This window comes from Panthera tigris, chromosome X (assembly GCF_018350195.1).
Source record: "Panthera tigris isolate Pti1 chromosome X, P.tigris_Pti1_mat1.1, whole genome shotgun sequence".
Lineage (NCBI taxonomy): Eukaryota > Metazoa > Chordata > Mammalia > Carnivora > Felidae > Panthera > Panthera tigris.
The window spans coordinates 67,106,300-67,127,749 of record NC_056677.1 but is presented as its reverse complement, the minus strand read 5'-3'; positions in this window follow the sequence as shown (position 1 = coordinate 67,127,749).

Genomic DNA, 21,450 nt, shown 5'->3' with positions numbered 1-21,450 from the left:
GCCCTCAATCCTGCAACCCTGCTGCCCGACCCTGACCTAGGTGCTCCACTACATGACTGTGCGGGAATCCTGGAACAAGTACAGGGATTCCGGACAGACCTGACCGAGCGGCCCCTCCCCACTTGGTTCACTGATGGCAGCAGCTTTGTGCAAGACGGACACAGGTATGTGGGTGCAGTGGTGGTCACTGAAACGGACACCGTATGGGCAGAGGCTCTACCCTCCGGAACATCAGCCCAGTGAGCATAGCTAATAGCTCTCACCAAGGCGCTGATGCTGGGAGCTGGAAAACGGCTTAACATCTACACAGACAGCTGTTATGCATTTGCCACAGCTCATATTCATGGGGCAATTTATCAGGAGAGGGGGTTACTGACGGCAGAAGGACGGACTATAAAAAATAAGCAGGAGATACTTAACCTGCTTATGGCCTTATAGCTTCCTGACAAGCTAGCCATTATCCACTGCCAAGGGCACCAAAAAGCTGATAACCCAGTAGCTAGAGGTAATCTAAAGGCTGACCAGGCAGCCAAGGCAGTAGCCCTTACTTCAGTCCCCACCATGACCATACAACTACCGGACCCAGGAGACCCAGTATTACCAGGTCAGCCCAAATACTCCCAGGAGGAGTTACAGTGGATCAAGAAACTCCCCATGGCCCAGGAGATAAAGGGATGGTGGTATACACCTAACAAGGAGCTCATGCTGCCAGACCAGCTCGGAGTCTCAGTATTAGAGCACGTGCATCGGTCTACTCACATGGGGGCCCGAAAATTAAAAGACTTAATTCGACATGCCAGAATCAAGATTCACCAACAGGACACCAAAATAGAGCAAGTTGTATCTGCCTGCAAGACCTGCCAACTCGCCAACGCGAGAGCCACATCAAATAAAAAAGGAACCAGGCTCAGAGGCACCAGACCAGGAGCCCAATGGGAAGTCGACTTCACTGAAGTCAAACCAGGAAAGTATGGTTTTAAATATCTTTTAGTATTTACAGACACCTTCTCTGGCTGGGTGGAGGCATACCCAACCAAGCATGAAACGGCTCAGACAGTGGCTAAGAAGCTACTAGAAGACATCTTACCCAGGTATGGTTTTCCTGCCATGGTAGAATCAGACAATGGACCAGCTTTTATCTCGCAGGTAACACAGGCAGTAGCCAAGGCGGTGGGGGCAAACTGGAAATTACATTGTGTTTATAGGCCCCAGAGCTCAGGACAAGTAGAAAGAATGAATAGAACCCTAAAAGAGACCCTTACCAAATTAACCATGGAGACTGGAGAGGACTGGGTGACTCTCCTACCGTACGCCCTTTACTGGGTTAGAAACACTCCTTATACTCTGGGTTTTACTCCCTATGAGAGCATGTTTGGCAGGCCACCCCCTGTTATTCCCAACCTTCGAGCTGAACTTCTTGCTGAGTTTAAAGATCAAGAACTTTTTCTTTCCTTGAGAGGGCTCCAGAGGGCACACGAGGACATTTGGCCACGACTCCGTGCCATCTATGAGGCTGGCACGACCCCGACACCTCATCAGTACAGGCCGGGAGACTGGGTCTATGTGAAGAGGCACCACCGAGAGACCCTTGAGCCACGCTGGAAAGGACCCTACATCATGGTGCTGACAACCCCCACCGCTCTCAAAGTAGATGGCATCACGACCTGGGTCCATCACACCCACATTCGGCCAGCGGACCCCTCCTCAATCCAGAAGGACTTCGTCACGTGATGGGCCATCAGTCGGGACCAACACAACCCGCTCAAGCTCAAGCTACAGCGCATTTGACCCACCTAATATTGTTAACTCTGTTAACTCTGCTTGTCATTGCTCATGCTGCCGGGAGTCCCCACGCCCCCCAAAACATCACCTGGCAGATCATAGACACCAGCTCGGGGACAATACTTAATCAGACCTCGCAAAGCCACCCCAGGGACACTTGGTTCCCAGAACTTTGCGTAAACCTCCAAACTCTGTTCCCCTTGTCATCATAAATGCAACTGGTCCCATGATTGGGTCCGTAAGCTACATGACAGGGGGGAATGAAAGAGTGGGCCTATGCCAGCCGACTCCATCTTGTTCTGTGTCCTTCACCTTGACCACACCTCCTCCCCTTGAGTCCCCCCAATCCCCTCCCCCCACTCGCCTGCCTAACAGGACTCGGACCCTTCGCCAGCCAATCGGCTGAGGCCACAGCCATTACCTCACCAACTGCCCCTAGGCCCCAATAAAACCTTTGTCCTTTTGAAACTAGCTCTCTCTCCCTGGTATCTCACCACTGCGTCGGTGCAGGTAGGGAATTGAGCTCGAGATAGCTCAAATAAAGGCTCTTTTGCTTTTACATCGGACTTGGCTCCCTGGTGGTCTTTGGGGATCACGAATTCTGGGCATAACAATGAACACGGGGAATTATCCCAGGAATTCAAAATTGGTTTAACATCTAAAATTTAATTAATATAGTGTGCTATATCAGTGGAATAAAAAATCACATGGTCATATCACTAGATATAGAAAAATATTTTGATAACAATCAAATGCTTTTTATGAAAAGGACACTCAATGAACTAGTAATAGATGGGAACTTCCATATCCTGTTCAAGAGCCTTTATGGAAAATTCACAGGTAGCATTCTACTTAATGGCAAAAGAATTCGTGCCTTTCCCAAAGATGAGGAATAAAACAAGAATATATACTTCCACAACTTCTTTTCAACCCTGTATTTGAGATTTTAACCAGTGCAGTTAGACAAGAAATAAAACCAAGTCATTTATATATTCCAAAATTCAATGTTACTAATATTGAATATGTCTGCTACCAAAGTCTTCATGTTAAACCATGGTTTATGGAGAAAGTGTCATGGAATATGTGGGAGAAATACCTTGAGCTAAAACTTTCAGATTATGAATCATCTTTACAATGCAATTCTTCAGTAATTGTTTACAAGAACATTTATGTATAAATTAATGCCTGGTTCAAAATAACTCATTCAACTATCAAACTCATATACTTGAGTATTTAGGTTAATTGCTTTCTCTGCTACTTGGACCCAAAAAAAACCCTTGAAGAATTATACTTTTCTTATAGCACAAGTGTCTGTAAATAAAAATATCCTTTCCTAGCTGAAGGCAATACTGATTCTTATTTCATATGAAAGGAAAATATCACTTCACTTTTGGTGAAGGAGCATAAGGCAATCTAACACTCCACAAGTGACCCCCTTGCCAGGTGGGATTTGTGTGACATTCTTCAGGCATTCCTGGCTGCCCAAGAACAAAGGAAAGGGAAAAACAAATGGTTAACTGATAGAAATCATTGTCATACAAAACAGGAGTCTCCCATTGGTTTCCAACTGTTTTAATGACTTAAAAGAAAAAAAAAGCAATCTCTAGAAACCTATAGACTCAGTTTCCTGGAGCCCTTTGGAGAACAAAGACAAGAAGAAAATGTAGATAAAACTACATTTCTTTATAACATGTAGCCCATTGACAAATACTTGAGGCAAATACAGAGTATAACATTCCTATTGTCTTCATGTTAATGTTTTGCTAGAGGGAAAAACAACCTTAGCTTGACAATAACTAAGCCTCCAGTATCTTATGAGTCCTGTTTAGCTTTTTGAAAGTCTTTTTGGAAACCTTTTTTTGCCCATACCTCCCCCACTTACATAGTATATAATCAGTCATTCTTCACAACTCCATTGCGGCACTTTCTGCCCATAATTCTTGTCCCCATGCCTTAACAAAATAACCTTTTTGCATAAAAGTTGTCTCAAGAATTCTTTCCTGGCTGTCAGCTCTGGACCCCCCCCCACTCCAAAACCACATCAACTTTAATTTTAAAAGTGGATGATATGCCGGGGGGGGGGTGGGGTGGAGGTAAAATGGCAGGAGAGTAAGGTGACCCTAAGCTTGTATCCTCCCTTAAACCACAGCTAGATAAATATAAAATTATTCTGAACATCCAAAAATCAAATGGAAGTCTTAGAGAACAAAGCTGCACATGTACAAACCAGAAATATGACCATGGAAGGTAGGAACTGCCTGGAGTTTGTGGGAGAAAAGAGCCACAGGCATTCACAAGGAGAGGAAGCCATGACTATGGTGAGAGTAGTGAGAGAGAAGAAGGAAAGAGAGAAAAAGGAAGAGAATAATAATTTAAAAAAAGAGTGAAAACACGCACAGATGACTACACAAGAAAACTATTCCCCAAAACTTTTGACAAGAGAAAAGGAAGGGTTACATTATTGCTAGTTTTTTGTAAACAGCAGGACACAGACTCAAATGTTTCAGAGGTCTGTGATGTTAATAGTTTCATGCCTGAAGAGCTGGGCTGTGCTCTGGTGGGAGAGCAGAGATGAGCCCCAGAAGCAGGCAACCTAAAGATTCCCCAAGGCCGTAGAAGAGAAGTGGTTCCCCTGCTTGGAGTATATTGTAAAAGTGATATAGCTTCTCTGTGGGCAAAGGACCCTGCAGGCACCATGGGACAAAGTATAGGAACAAAGACACTGGCAAAGTCTACAAAGCCTGGTGTTGGCTCTGTGTTGTGATTCATCATAAACTCCAAACCACTGCTCAGTTGCTTGACTTACTTTTGAGACAAGCCAGCACCAGCGACAGCTTGGAGTGCATTTAGGAGAGGTGATATGGCCCCTCTGCCAGGCAAAGGATCCTGCAGGGCCATGGAGCTGTCTTGCTCACCAATATAGGAACAGAGATATTGGCTGAGGGCAGCAATCCAGCTGTGTGTTGCAATTTACCATAAACTCTGACACTCTGTGCAGTTGTTTGGCTGCCTGTGATAAGCTGGCACCAGCCACAACGTAGGAAAATCCTCCCTTATAAGATCAGTACAGGTCCACCCCACAGATGTCTCTGAAGTGTGGGGGTTTTAAAACACAGCCATGCCTGAGGTAAAATGCAGAAGTGCTAGCCATTTGGCAGGTGGACAGCTCAGATACAGAGAGGGTGAAGGCGGAGCTCTCACAAAAACCAGGGACACAGGCGACTTCACTGTCTGCACATCTATGAGGGTTTAATGAAGAAGAGTGGTGCACATTTCCAACTCCAGAGATGAAAGAACAGGGCAAAACCATTTTCTCCCTGTGCCTACCAGCTTGATTCACATCAGTGAGCTAAACAGCAACAGCAAGTGGAGAATGGAGCTGCTACACCAAGCACCCCCCTGCAGGCACATCTACACTAGGGCAATTGCACCTGAGAATCAGAGCAGCAGGGTCCTCACCCAAAAGACAAGCACAAACCCCTTAACCAAACCAAGTCTACTAATCATAGAGTGCTGCAAAGCTTCATTCAGCTCTAGGGGAAAAAGAATCTAGTGTCCTTTTTGTTTTTGTTTTTTGTCTTTGTTTTATTTGTTTGTTTTTTGATACATAAAGAGAAATTATTAATGTTTTAATTTTATTTTTATATATTTGTAATTTATATATATATACATATATATATTAATTTTTATTTTTTTATTCTTTTCTTTTTTCTAACTTTTTTCTGTCAAGCTTCTCATAACAAACAGGCCAAAACACACCTATGATCAACCTTCTCTTATGTATTTTATTTTATTTTTCTTCTATTTTAAAATTTTTATTTTGTTTTATTTTGCTTTTATTTTCTTTCCCCCAAAATGACAAGAAAGGAGAATTCATCACAAAAGAAAGAACAGGAAAAAATGATGGCTAGAATTTTAATAAATGCAGATATAAGTAAGATGTCTGAACTAGAATTTAAAACATTTATAAGGATATTAGCTGGACTTGAAAAAAGCATAGAAGACACTAGATTATCCCTTACTGCAGAGATAAAGGAACTAATTTCAAGGGAGACTCTTTGAGTAGAGAAATTTTTAAAAAAGCAACAAGACTAGAAAGGACCAGAGAACAACACCAGAAACACAACTCTACAAGTAATACAATGTCATTAAATTCATATCTTTCAATAATCAATGTAAATGTAAATGGACTAGATGTTCCAATGGGCATAGGTATCAGAATGGATGAAAGAAACAAGAATCATCTATATGTTGCCTATAAGAGACTCATTTTAGACCTAAGGAAACATCCAGATTGAAAGTGAGGGGATGAAGAACCATCTACCATGCAAATGGATGTCAAAAGTACACTGTTAGACATACTTCTACAAGACAAAAGAGTTTTTTTTTTTAATTTTTAACATTTTGTTTATTTTTGAAAGACAGAAAGAGACAGAGCATGAGTAGGGGCGGGGCATAGAGAGAAGCACACAGAATCTGAAGCAGGCTCCAGGCTCTGAGGTGTCAGTACAGAGCCTAATGCAGGACTCAAACTCATGAACTGTGAGATCATGACCTGAGCTGAAGTCGGACACTTAACCGACCGAGCCACCCAGACAAAAGAAATTTTAAACCAAAGACTGTAACAAGACATAAAGGAGGGCACTCTATCAGAAAGAAAAGGGCCAATCCAACAATAAGATCTAATAATTGTAAATATTTATGCCTCCAAATTGGAAGATCCCAAGTATATAATTCAATTTATAACAAACATAAGGAAATTCATTGATAAGAATACAATAATAGTAAGAGAATTTAACACCCTGCTTATAGCGATAGATCATCTAAGCAGAAAATCAACAATGAAACAAAAGCTTGGAATGACACACAGGACTGGATAGACTTAACATATATTCAGTACATTTTATCCTAACATGGCAGAATACACATTCTTTCTAATGTGCCTGAAACATTATCCAGAATATTTTACATACTGGGTCACAGATCAGACCTCAACATGTACAAGAAGATTAAGATTATATTATGGTTATTTTTAGATCACATGGATATGAAACATGAAGTCAACCATAAGAAAAAAAAAATTGGGGAAGCCCTCAAATACATGGAGGTTAAAGAATATTTTGCCAAAGAATGAATAGGTTAGGGGCGCCTAGGTGGCTTAGTCAGTTAAGTGTTTGACTTCAGCTCAGTTCATGATCTCACAGTCTGGGAGTCTGAGCCCCACGTCGGGCTCTGTGCTGACAGCTCAGAGACTGGAGATTGTTTTGGATTCTGTGTCTCCCTCTCTCTCTGCCCCTCCTCTGCTCACTCTCTGTCTCTTTCTCTCTTTCTCTCTCAAAAATAAATAAACATTAAAAAAAAATTCTTTAAAGAATGAATGGGTTAGCCAGTAAATTAAAGAAGAAATTAAAAAATATCCATGGAAGCAAATGAAAATGAAAACATAAAAGTCCAAAACCTTTGGAATGCAAAAAAAGCCATCCTAAGAAGGAATTTTATTGAAATTCAGGCCTATCACAAGAAACAAAAAAGTTCCCAAATACACAACCTAAGTTACATGTTAAGGATCTAGAAAAGGATCAGCAAGTAAAGCCTAAAGCCAACAGAAGGGAAATAATAAAGATTAGAGCAGAAATAATCACTATAGAAACAAACAAATAATAAGCCAGTAGAACAGATCAATGAAACTAAGAGCTGGTTGTTTGAAAGAATTACCAAAATTGATAAAACCCTATTTAGACATACCAAAAAGAAAAATGAAAAGCCCCAAATATATAAAATCATGAATGAAAGAGGACAGATCACAACACCACAGAAATACAGGAAGAGATAGAAAATTTGAACAGATCCATATCCAGCAAAGAAATTGAATCAATAATCAAAAATCTCCCAACAGAGTCCTGGGCCAGAAGGTTTCCCAGGGGAATTCTACCAGACATTTAAAGCAGTTAATACCTATTCTTCCCAAAAGTTCCAAAAAATAGAAATGGAAGGAAAACTTTGAAACTCATTCTACAAAGCCTGTATTACCTTAATTCCAAAACCAAAGGCCCACTAAAAAGTAAAATTACAGGCCGATATTCCTTATGAACATGGACACAAACATTCTTAATAAAATACTAATAAATTGAATTCAGCAGTTCATCAAGAGAATTATTCACTATGATCAAGTGGGATTTATTCCTGGGCTGCAGGGCTGGTTCAATAATTGTAAATCAATCAACAGGATACACCACAGTAATAAAAGATAGGATAATAACCACATACTCATGTCAATAGATGCAGAAAAAAAAAACATTTTACAAAATACAGCATCAATTCTTATAAAAACCCTAAACAAAGTAGGGATAGATAGAACACACTTCAACATCATAAAGTGCATAAATGAGAGATCCACCACTAATATGATTCTAAATGTGAAAAATGAAAGCATTTCCTATATGGTCAGAAACAAGACAAGGATGTCCACTCTCACCATTACTATTTTCTATAGTACTGGATGTCTTAGCCTCAGGGATAAGACAGCAAAAATAAATAGAAGGCATCCAAACTGGCAAGGAAGAAGTCAAACTTTTACTATTTGCATGCTATATGTTACACTATGTAGAAACCCGGAAAGACTCCACCAAAAATTTGCTAGAACTAATACAAGAATTCAGCAAAGTCACAGAACACAAAATCAACATGCATAAATTTGTTGCATTTCTATAAAGAAATAATGAAACAGCAGAAAAAGAAATCAAGAAATCAAACCCATTTGCAACTGCACCAAAAACAGTAAGATACCGAGGAATAAACCTAACTAAAGAGGTAAAATATATGTACTAGGAAAACTATGGAATGTTTATGAGAGAAATAGAGGATGAAACAAAGAAATTGAAAGGCATTCCATACTCATGGACTAGAAGAACAAACATTGTTAATATGTCCATAATACCCAAAGCAATTTACACATTTAATGCAATCCCTATCAATATACCATCAGCATTTTTTAGCAGTGCTGGACAAAATAATTATAAAATTTGCATGGAACCTCAAAACACCTGAATACTCAAAGCAATGTTGAAGAAGAAAAAAGTGTAAGCATCACAATTCTGGATTTCAACCTATATCACAAAGTTGTAGTCATCAAGACAGTATGATACTAGTTCAAAAACAGACACATAAATCAATGTAAGTGAATAGAAAACTGAGACATGGACCCACAACTATATAGTAAAATCATCTTCAACAAAGCAGAAAAGAATAGCCAATGGAACAAAAAGACACTCTCTTCAACAAATGGTGTTGGGAAAACTGGATGGTGACTTGAAGATGAATAAAACTGAGTCACTTTCTTATATTATACACAAAAATAAATTCAAAATGGATGAAAAACCTAAATATCAGACAAGAAACCATAAAATTCCTAGAGGAGATTCCAGTCAGCAACCTCTTTGACCTAGGCCAGAGTAACTTCTTGCTAGACATATTGCCAAACGCAAGGGAGGCAAAAATAAACATGAATTATTGAGACTTGATCAAGATAAAAAGCTTCTGAACAACAAAGAAAACAATCAACAAAACTAAAAGGCAGCTTATGGGAGAAGCTATTTCCAAATGACATATCTGATAAAGGGTTAGTATCCAAAATCTATAAAGAATTTATCAAATTCAAAAATCAATAAATAAATAACCCAAATTTAAAAAAATGGGCATAAGATATGAATAGATATTTTTCCAAAGAAGACATCCAAATGGCGAACAGACACATTAAAAGATGCTCAACATAACTCATCATCAGGGAAATACAAGTCTAAACCACAATGAGATCCTGCCTCACACCTGTCAGAATGGCTAAAATTAACAATAAAAGAAATAACAGGCATTGAGGAAGATGTGAAAAATAGGGAATGCTCTTGCACTGTTGGTGGGAATGCAAACTGGTGCAGTCACTGTGGAAAACTCTCTAGAGGTTCCACAAGAAGTTTAAAATATTTCCTATACTACCTTAAACAACAGGCATGAAACTGGATATCCATGCTTCCTTTATTTCTGACCAGAGAGGAAAAACTGTTTTTCCCCATTGAGGATTATGTTAGCTGTGGGTCTCTCATTTATGGCTTTTATAATGTTGAGATATTTTTCCTCTATCCTACTTTGTTGAGAGATTTTATCAAGAATGGATGGGGGCGCCTGGGCGGCTTGGTCGGTTGAGCGTCTGACTTCGGCTCAGGTCATGATCTCACGGTCCGTGAGTTCGAGCCCCGTATCGGGCTCTGTGCTGACAGCTCAGAGCCTGGAGCCTGTTTCAGATTCTGTGTCTCCCTGTCTCTCTGCCCCTCCCCTGTTCATGCTCTGTCTCTCTCGGTCTCAAAAATAAATAAACGTTAAAAAAAAAATTAAAAAAAAAAAAAGAATGGATGTAGTATTTTTTTAATCCCTTTTCTACATCAATTGAGAGGATCATATCATTCTTATCATTTCTTTTATTTATGTGGTTTATCATGTTGATTGATTTGTGAATATTGAATGGCTTCTGAAGTCCAGGAATAAGTTCCACTTGATCATGGTGAATGATTTCTTTAATGTACTCTTGGATTCAATTCGCTAGTATCTTGTTAAGAATATTTCCATTCAGGTTTATCAGGGATATTGGCCTGTTGTTCTCCTTTATAGTAGGGTCTTTGTATGGTTTTGGAATGAAAGTAATGTAGGCTTCATAGAATGATTTTGGAAGTTTTCCCTCCATTTCTATGTTTAGAAACATTTTGTGAAGAATAGATATTAATTTTTCTTTAAATGTATAGTAGAATTCTCCTGGAAAGCCATCTGGTACTGGGCTTTTGTTTGTTGGAAGATTTTTGATTGCTGATTTAATTTCTTTGCTGTTTATCAGTCTGTTCAAATTTTCTATCTCTTCCTGTTTCAGTTTTTGTAGTTTATATGTTTCTAATAATGTATTAATTTCTTCCAGATGGCCAAATATGTTGATATATAACTTTTCATAATATTTTCTCATAATTGTTTCTCTTTCTATGATGTTGGATGTTATTTATCCTCTATCATTTATGATGTTACCTATTTGGGTCTTTTCTCTTTCTTTTTGATAAATCTGGTTTATCAATTTTAGCAATTATTTTTGAGAACCTGCTCCCATTTTCACAGATCTGTCTTTCTGTTTTTGTTTTTGTTTCAGTTTTGGTTTCTGTATTATTTATTTCTGCTCCAACCTTTATTATTTCCCTTCTTCTCCTGGCTTTAGTCTTCATTTGTTGTTCTTTTTCTATCTTCTTTAGGTATACATTTAAGTTGTGTATTTGAGATTGTTCTTGCTTCTTGATGAAGAGTTGTTTGTTATGTACTTCCTTCTTCTGACTGCTTTTGCTGAATCCAAAGGTTTGGACCATTGTGTTTTCATTTAAATTTTGTTCCATGTATATTTTATTCATTCTTTAGTTTCCTAGTTAACTCATTGATTGTTTAGCAGGATGTTTTTTATCTTCCCTATATTTGTGCTCTTTTCCATTTTTTTCTTGTAGTTGACAATGTACAACATTTGAATATGAGAAAAGTAAATCTCAGAGATACTGAATGAATTGGCTGGAGACAGGCATAAAGGCAATGTGACTACAGGGCTGAGTTTTAAGAAACTATAATTTCAATTGCGTTTCTCCTTGGGCTTGAAATTATATGTGGAGAAAGACATGTTTTTTAAATGATTTTTGAATGTGTATTTCATAAAATCTGAGAAACCTGGTGACCATAGAGATCATCCAAGTTCTTTCCCTCACCCACTTAATTACATGAAAAAAATTAAGTTCAGAAAACTGCAGTCACTATATTAATGTGGCAAAACTTGTATTTCAGAAAAGTAATATTACCATACACAAAAAAATAATTTTTCCAAATAATAAAAAGGTCAATTAATCAAAATAAAACACTATCTTAAATCTGTAAGCATCTAATAATATCTTCAAAGTATATGAATAAAATATTGATAGAGTAGGTGATATGAGCAAGATGGCAAACTAAATATGTCTGAGCCTATGTACTCCCTAGAAACATTAAATACATTACAAAAAAAAAATAACTAAACTACATTAATAGGAGCTCTGAAAATCACTTAAGAATCTACAGCAACCAAACACAATGAAGAAAAAGCTACTTTGAACATTGTAAGAAATTTTGTGTTTCTTTTACTCCACCTTGCTTCACACCCTTTATGATGTGGTACAGGATTGTTTGAGGGAAGCAGAAACCCCATCCTTATTTCCCTTCTGTAAACCAGAGAGATTAAAATGGACCAAAATTTTCCATGTTCTAATTTGTCTGTCCTCTTTGTGACTAATTGTTCTCTCTGAAACCTAACTTGAGGCTCAGTCAAAAGTAGCTGGACTCTCAGGCTAGGGAAAGACACAGCAGCATGCTTCATAAAAGCCACAGGGAAACTCAGTCTCACAAAAGGGATGAAAAACCACAGATCAGAGGCACCTGGGTGACTCACTTGGCTAAGCATCCAACTTCAGCTCAGGTCATGATCTCCTGGTTTGTGAGTTCAAGCCCTGCATTGGGCTTTATGTGAACAGCTCAGAGTCTGGATCCTGCTTCAGATTCCGTGTCTCCCTCTCTCTTGCCTTCCCCCACTTGGACTCTGTCCCTCTTAAAAATATATAAAACATAAAACTTTTTTTTAAAAAAGACCACTGATTGGCATCTACCAGATAATATGTAAATTCTTATGTAGGAACAGAGGTAAGACCCTTATAAAAATCAAGGCATTTAAATATAGAAATATTTAAGAAAAAATTGAAAAAGTGCACACATATATCCAGGGGAAGTATATGCATAAAATAGACCAGAGAAGACCATAGCTTTCATTCCTGGAATATTAGGAACTTTTCAATGCATGAGACCAGTCTGAAAAGATTTTAAAATCTATCATTTTTTTCAGATGCCTAACATTCAATAAATGATCACAATTCTTATATAACAAATATGAAAGCATAACTTGTTAAGGGAAAATAATAAATTTTTATAAACCATCTATGAAGAAACATAGTCTTCAGATATACTAAACAAATAATTTTCTAAAAAAATTGTATTTAATATAGCAAAAATGTTAAAGGAAAACACACAAACAAAAATTAAGAAAATCAGGAATACAACATATAAACAAAACAAGAATATCGACTAAATGATAGAAATTATGAAAAAGGCCAAACATAAATTCTATATCTAAAAAGGACAATAACTGAAGTGAAAAATTCACTAGAGTGGTTCATCAGCAGATTCAAACAGGCAGAAGAAAGCATAAAAGTGAAATAAAAAGAAAAAACAAAACAAAGAATCAATGTACCTGAAGATGTGATTTAAAAACCATTAATTCAGAGAAGAAAAAAGAAAAAAGAAATGAATACAAGTGAAAAGAATCTAAAGGATTTATGTGACACCATCAAAAAGACAAATACACACGTTATGTGAGCTCTGAGGGAAGAGAGAGGTAAAAAGTAAAGATAATTATTTTTTAAAAAATGATGGCTGAGAATTTCCAAAAATTAAAGAAATATGCAAATATACAAATACAGGAGATTCAAGGAATAATAAATATGAATAAATACAAGATACCTGTATTGAGACACATTATAATCAAACTGTCAAAAGCCAAATACAAAAAGAGTGTTTTGAAAGCAGCAAGAGAAAAAAGATCATCTTGTAAATGTGATCATCAATGATATTATCAGTAGATTTATCAACAGAAACCTTTCAGGACCAAAGACAGTGGGATGAAACATTTAAAGTGCTGAAAGAAAAATAATAATAAAACTGTTAACCCAAAATTCTATACCTGGTAAATATGATCTTCAAAAATGAGGGAGAAAATAATTCATGTCCAGATAGACAAAAGCTGAGGGGGTGTCTTAATACTTGACCTGCTCTACTATACATGCTGAAAGAAACACTTCAAATTGAAGTGAAAGAATGCCACATAAAAATCAAAAAAAGATATAATTTTTTTCTGATAAAGGTAAATGCAAAAGCAAATATAAAAACCTGTATTGTTTTAATTTTATTTCATAAATCTACTTTTTATTCCACAGGATTAAAAATAAAATTATAAAATAATGATAAATCTATTTCAATATAATTTATTTAATTAAAGATGTAATTTGTGACATCAATAATATAAAGGATGGTTGAGGTATAAGAGCATTTTTAATAAAATTTAATTTAAGTTGATATTAGTTTGAATAAAATTAACTTTAGGATGTTCTATGTAATTCCCATTGAAACACCAAAGTGTCTATAGATACATATTAAAAGAATAAGAAATGAAAAATGCCAGTGCCAAAAAATTCAACTAGTCATAAAAGAAGGCAGTATAGGAGGAAATAAGAGACAAAAAATTATATAAAATACGTGGAAAACAAATAACTAAAGTGAAATAGCAAGTCCTTGGCTATCAATAATTACTTTAAATGCACATAATCAATTCTCCAATTAAAAAAACATAGATTGACAGAATGGATTAAAACAGGACAGTAATATGTTCTGTCTACGAAGGACTCATTTTAGATGTGAAAACATGCATAGTTTGAAAGTAAAAGAATATAAATGTTATCCCATGCAAATAATAACCAAAAGGGAAAAAAGGTGGCTATAAAATAGACAAAATTTACTTTAGGTCAAAAAATCTTACAAAAAAACTTACAAGATACAAAGAGAAATATTATGTAATGATAAACGTTCAAATCTCCAAGGAGATATAACAAATATATGTGTGTATATATAATGGAATATTGCTGAGCCATCAAAAAGAATGAAATCTTGCCAATGTAAAATGTAACAAATAACATGGAACTACAGCACATATTATGCTAAGCTAAAGAAATAAGTCAGAGAAAGACAAATACCTTTTAATTTCACTCATATGTGAAATTTAAGAAATGAGACAGATGAACATGGGGGGGAAAAAAGGCAATCCTTAGAAGAGACTCTTAACTATAGAGGATGAAGCGAGAGTTACTGAAGGTGTAGTGGGTGGGAGGATGGATAAAATGGATGATGGGTATTTCTTTTTTTAAGAATCCCAACCATTTTTAATTAACTGGTTCAAATCACTTGACAATTAACAAGAATAGCGAAGTTACTTTTGAGAAGTAAAATGATGATTGCATGTGTGGTTTATCAGCCATTACAATTTACTGTAAAACTTATTGAAACTGATATACCAGTAAACCTATGAGTCTGTGGGGTAGAGTATAATCTATATACAAATCTGAGAATTCATGAGAACCAATTTACAGCAAAGTTGGCCTTTCATTTCTGGTATGTATGTATGTAAGTATATATTTGAAATTTATTGTCAAATTGGTTTCCATGCAACACCCAGTGCTCATCCCAACAGGTGCCCTCCTCAATGCCTATCACCCACCCTTCCCTTCCTCCCACCCCCCATCAACCCTCAGCTTATTCTCAGTTTTTCAGAGTCTCTTATGGTTTGGCTCCCCCCTCTCTTTTTTTTCCCATCCCCTCCCCCATGGACTTCTGTTAAGTTTCTCAGGATCCACATAAGAGTGAAAACATATGGTATCTGTCTTTCTCTGTATGACTTATTTCACTTAGCATAACACACTCCAGTTCCATCTACATTTCTACAAAAGGCCATATTTCATTCTTTCTCATTGCCAAGGTAGTATTCCATAGTGTATATAAACCACAACTTCCTTATCCATTCACCAGTTGAGGGGCATTTAGGCTCTTTCCATAATTTGGCTTTCCATAATTTGGGATTGTTGAAAGTGCTGCTATAAACATTGGGGTACAAGGGCCCCTATGCATCAGCACTCCTGTATACCTTGGGTAAATTCCTAGCAGTGCTATTGCTGGCACATAAGTTAGATCTATTTTTAATTTTTTGAGGAACCTCCACACTGTTTTCCAGAGTGGCTGCACCAGTTTGCATTCCCACCAACAGTGCAAGAGTGTTCCTGCTTCTCCAATCCTCTCCAGCATCTATAGTCTCCTAATTTGTTCATTTTAGCCATTCTGACTGGCATGAGGTGGTATCTCAGTGTAGTTTTGATTTGTATTTCTCTGATGAGGAGTGACGTTGAGCATCTTTTCATGTGTCTGTTGGCCATCTGGATGTCTTCTTTAGACAAATGTCTACTCATGTCTTCTGTCCATTTCTTCACTGGATTGTTTTTAAACTGTGGAGTTTGGTTAGTTCTTTATAGATTTTGGACACTAGCCCTTTATCCAATATGCCATTTGCAAATAGCTTTTCCCATTCTGTTGGTTGCCTTTTAGTTTTGTTGATTGTTTCCTTTGCAGTGCAGAAGCTTTTTATCTTCATGAGGTTCCAATAGTTCATTTTTGCTTTCAATTCCCTTACCTTTGGAGATGTGTCAAGTAAGAAATTGCTGTGGCTGAGGTCAGAGAGGTTTTCCCCTGCTTTCACCTCTAGGGTTTTGATGGTTTCCTGTCTCACATTCAGGTCCTTTATCCATTTTGAGTTTATTTTTGTGAATGGTGTAAGAAAGTGGTCTAGTTTCATCCTTCTGCATGTTGCTGTCCAGTTCTCCCAACAACATTTGTTAAAGAGACTTTTTTCCATTGGATATTCTTTCCTGCTTTGTCAAAGATTAGTTGGCCATACTTTTGTGGGTCCAATTCTGGAGTCTCTATTCTATTCCATTGGTCTATGTGTCTGTTTTTGTGCCAATACCATGCTGTTTTGATGATTACAGCTTTGTAGTAAAGGCTAAATCTGGGATTGTGATGCCTCCTGCTTTGGTTATCTTCTTCAATATTACTTTGGCTATTCGAGGTCTTTTGTGGTTCCGTACAAATTTTAGAATTGCTTGTTGTAGCTTCGAGAAGAATGCTGGTGCAATTTTGATTGGGAGTGCATTGAATGTGTAGATAGCTTTGGGTAGTATTGACATTGTAACAATATTTATTCTTCCAATCCATGGGCATGGAATGTTTTTCCATTTCTTTATACCTTATTTAATTTCCTTCATGAGCTTTCTATAGTTTTCAGCATACAGATCTTTTACATCTGTGGTTAGGTTTATTCCTAGGTGTTTTATGATTCTTGATGCTATTGTGAAAGGGGTAAGTTTCTCTATTTGTCTTTCTGTTGCTTCATTATTAGTGTATAAAATGCAACTGATATCTGTACATTAATTTTATATCCTGCAACTTTGCTGAATTCATGTATCAGTTCAGCAGAAGAAGAGAAATAATAAAGATTAGAGCAGAAATAAACAAGATAGAATCTAAAAAAAACTGTTTAGCAGATCAATGAAACCAAGAGTTTGTTTTTTGAAAAAATAAACAAAATTGATTAACCTCTAGCCAGGCTTCTCAAAAAGAAAAGGGAGATATCCTAAGTAGATAAACTCATGAATGAAAATGGAATTATTACAACCAACCCCTCAGAAATACAAGCAATTATCAGGGAATACTATGAAAAATTAGATGCAACAAACTGGGTAACCTGGAAGAAATGGACAAATTCCTAAGCACCCACCAACTTCCAAAACTTACACGGGAAGATATAGAAATCTTGAACAGTCTTATAACAAGCAAAAAGAAAATTAATCAGTTATCAAAATCTCCCAACAAATAAGAGTCCAGGACCAGATGGATTCCTGGGGAATTCTACCAGACATTTAAAGCAGAGATAATACCTATCCTTCTTAAGCTGTTCCAAAAAAAAAAAAATAGAAAAGGAATGGGAACTTCGAGACTCATTCTATGAAGCCAGCATTACTTTGATTCCCAAAGCAGACAGAGACCCAACAACAACAACAAAAAAGAACTACAGGCTAATATCCCTGATGAATATGGATGCAAAAATTCTCAGTAAGACACTAGCAAATCAAATTCAACAGCATATAAAAAGAATTCTTCACCATGATCATGTGGGATTCATTCCTTGGCTGCAGGGCTGGTTCAACATTCACAAACCAAACAATGTGATACATCACATTAACAAAAGAAAAGAAAAGAACCGTATGATCCTATCAATCGATGCAGAAAACACATTTGACAAAATTCACATTATTTCTTAAAAACCCTCGATAAATTCAGGATAGAAGGAACATACTTGAACATCATAAAAGCCATTTATGAAAAGCCCACAGCTAATATCATCCTCAATGGGAAAACTGAGTGCTTTCCCCCTGAGATCAGGAACACGACAGGGATGTCAACTCTCACCACTGTTGTTTAACGTACTGTTTGAAGTGCTAGCATCAGCAATCAGACAACAAAAGGAAATCAAAGTCATCAAAATTGGCAAAGATGAAGTCAAGCTTTCACTTTTTGCAGATGACATATTATACATGGATAATGGGTATTAAGAAGGGCATTTGTTCTGATGAATATTGGGTGTTATGTGTAAGTGATGAGTTACTAAATTCTACTTCTGAAACTAATGCTATACTGTATGGTAATTAATTGAAATTTAAATAAAAACTTAAAAAAACAAAATAGTAGGACATTTCAATATTCCACTTTCAACTGTGAAAAGAACAACCAAACATAAGATCCATATGGAAATAGAGGATTTGAGAAGCACTACAGACTAATTGGACCTAATAAAAATAGATACAATACTGTACCAAATAAGAGCAGAATATGAATTTTCATCAAGTGCACATGGAACATTCTACAGCATAGACCACATGTTAAGCCACAGATCATATTAATAAAATTTAAAAGGTTTAAGTCATGTATTCTTTCCAATCACAGTGGAATGAACTAGAAATCAAAAGCAGAAGGAAAACTACAAAACTCACAAATATGTGGAAATTACATAACACACCCTTAAACAACAAAATGGTCGAAGAAAAATATCACAAGAAAATGTGAAAATGTCCTGAGACAAATGAATATGAAAACAACATACTAAAACATACGAAAAGCAGCAAAAGCAGTACTATGTGGTAAATTCATAGGTCTAAATGTTTACATTATAACAGAATAGTTTCTTTTTTAAATTTTTTTAAAGTTTATTTATTTTGAGAGAGACAGAGATAGCACAAGTGGGGGAGGGGCAAAGAAAAGGGAGACAAAGAATCCCAAGCAGGCTCTGCACTGCCAGCATAGATTCCAATATGGGTTGGGAATCCACAAAGCCATGAGATCATGACCCGAGCCTAAACCTAGAGTTGGATTCTTAATTGACTGAGCCACCCAGGTGCCCATGCCTAATATTCATTTTCATGAAGTTTGTTTAAGCAGAGCAGTAATGCCTACATTTAGAAAGATCCTACAGGTGATTCCCTGAAGGAGAAATTAGAGTTGGGAAAGATCTCAGGCAGGAAAGGTTTACAGGAGGCTGTTTCAGCCAACTAGGTCCAGGGAAGGATTTAGACCATTAGGGGGAAATTTCTCCTCATCATTCTAACATACGATTTAGAATTTAAGCAAAGATAAGCATAAAATGTCTAATAAAATTCAGGTTCTGATTTTTCTTATGATGATTGTTGAGATGCCTTGAAAAAGATGTGTCAAATACCAAAATATTTTAAGACTTTTATTGCCTCTTCCCTGCAAGTGCATCTCCACCTGCTGTGGGATCCAGACGTGCCAGGATAGGCAGTGGTCAAGCTGGTGGGTGAAAGGACTTGGGTAGTGTTGAAGTGGGGGGGGGGGTCAGGACTAGATGAAGGGATGAGAGAAACCTGGGATGACACTTAGATTCTGACTTGTCTCACAGGGTACTGGCCAAGTGCTGCCTTTGGAGTGCTACTGCTCCCTACGTTAGGCAGAGGCCCCCTCCAAGACAGGCACACCTCTTACATCAGCAAGCTCATTTTAATTATTAAGGAACTAGTAAGAGAACAAACTAACATCATAGCTAGAAGAACAGAGGAAAAATAAAGTATAAATCATAAATAAAATAGGGAATAGAAAAAAAATGAAGTATATAAGACAAAGAGTTGTTTATTTTTTAATTGATAAGACTAACAAAACTTGAGCAAGACTGACTAATAAAAAATAATTAAAGCTCAAATAAATTCTGATATAAACAAAGGTACATTGGTATTGATTTAAAGAAAATAAAAATACTATGAGATCACTATGAACAACTATATACCAACAAATTAATCTAGATGTAAATAAACAAATTCCTAGAAATAGATAACTACCAAGAATGAATAATGAAGAAAAGTGAATCTAAAAAGATCTACATTGAGTAAATAGATTGAATGAGTAATTATATATTCTTGCAAATAATAAAATCTTAGGAATAGATGGCTTCACTGGTGAATCCTATCAAACATTCAAAGAATAATAAATACCAAACCTCCTCAAACTCATCTAAAAATTGAAAATGATGGAGAACCTTTTATGTCATTTAATAAAGTCAGCATTACCTTTATAACAAAGCCAGGCAAAAACTGTACTAGAAAGGGGAACTACAGACTAAATTCTTTAATAAATATTGATGCAAAAATCCCCTCAAAATGTTAGCAAACCAAACCTTGGAGAGAGAGAGTTTAGGAATATAGCAGAGTAGGAGGACCCTGAGATCTCCCTGTCCCACATTTACAACTAGAGATTATCCGTATTCAAGTCAATTAACCAGAGACTGATCCAAAACCTGGCAGAATAAAATACACAACTAAATAGAGAAGAAGCTGTATTTGAAACGTTAGGAATATCAGAAATGTGGAGGGAAACTGCACAGGAAGAAGGGAGCTCTGTATGCAGACAGGGCAGAGAACCAGGCCCTCCCTCTAGGGAGCTTCCATGGGGAAGCTTAATCCCCATAATATTTGGCTTAAAAAGAAGAGAGAATGAATTCCTTGCATTTGTAAAAATAGTGGGACTTGAAGCCTGGAGCTTTTAAAATCATCTGACTCAGCACTGGGTGAACCAATAGGGTGAGTGGGTCTCTGCCCTTAAGGAGACAGAAGCCTAAATGGAGAGGCAACATAAAAACTGAAGTTTTCACAATGCCAGAGCAAAGGGAAGATAGATCTGTTCATACTGATTTTGGAGTGTGTTGGAGGACTATTCCAAAAATTGGAGAACTGGCAGCTGTCATATTCCTCCCCTACCCCCCAGGGTAAACACAGAGCCACCTTTAGGAAGTGGTGCTGCACATACACTTGGTACCTAACTTGCTGGCAGTGCACCATTCCCATGAATTCTCCTGAGGACTTGCATGCTCCAAGCATGATAGCCTCAGGCCCAGGGTCAGGACAAATTTTGTTAGATGTGCACCATGCTCAGTCACCTGGTGCACATCTGTTACCATGTACTACACTCAGGCACTTTGCTGAACTCAGCTGCATGCCCTCAGCAACCATTGTGCACCAGGCCTACCTGTGCCAATCCATCACTGTGCTGTACTCAGCTTCCCACCCCCAGCCACCCAACCAACAGTGCTTCAGAGGAACTTGTATATAAAAAAGTGGACAAGTGAAAATATTGCTATTTTCTTTGCCTCTCTCCCAGTTTCTCAGGGGGAGGAATGCCCCCTCAGAGCTTGCCTTCCTAGATCCCAGTAATACCAGAGAAAGCAAGCATAGCCCATAACAGTTACTGTAGACGACTGCAGTAAAAGGACAAGTGACTCAGAGACAACAGCAAGGTCTAAGAAACACACATAAGATACTGTTCTGAAATGTCAGGTTCCGGTGAACAGGGGACACTGCACTG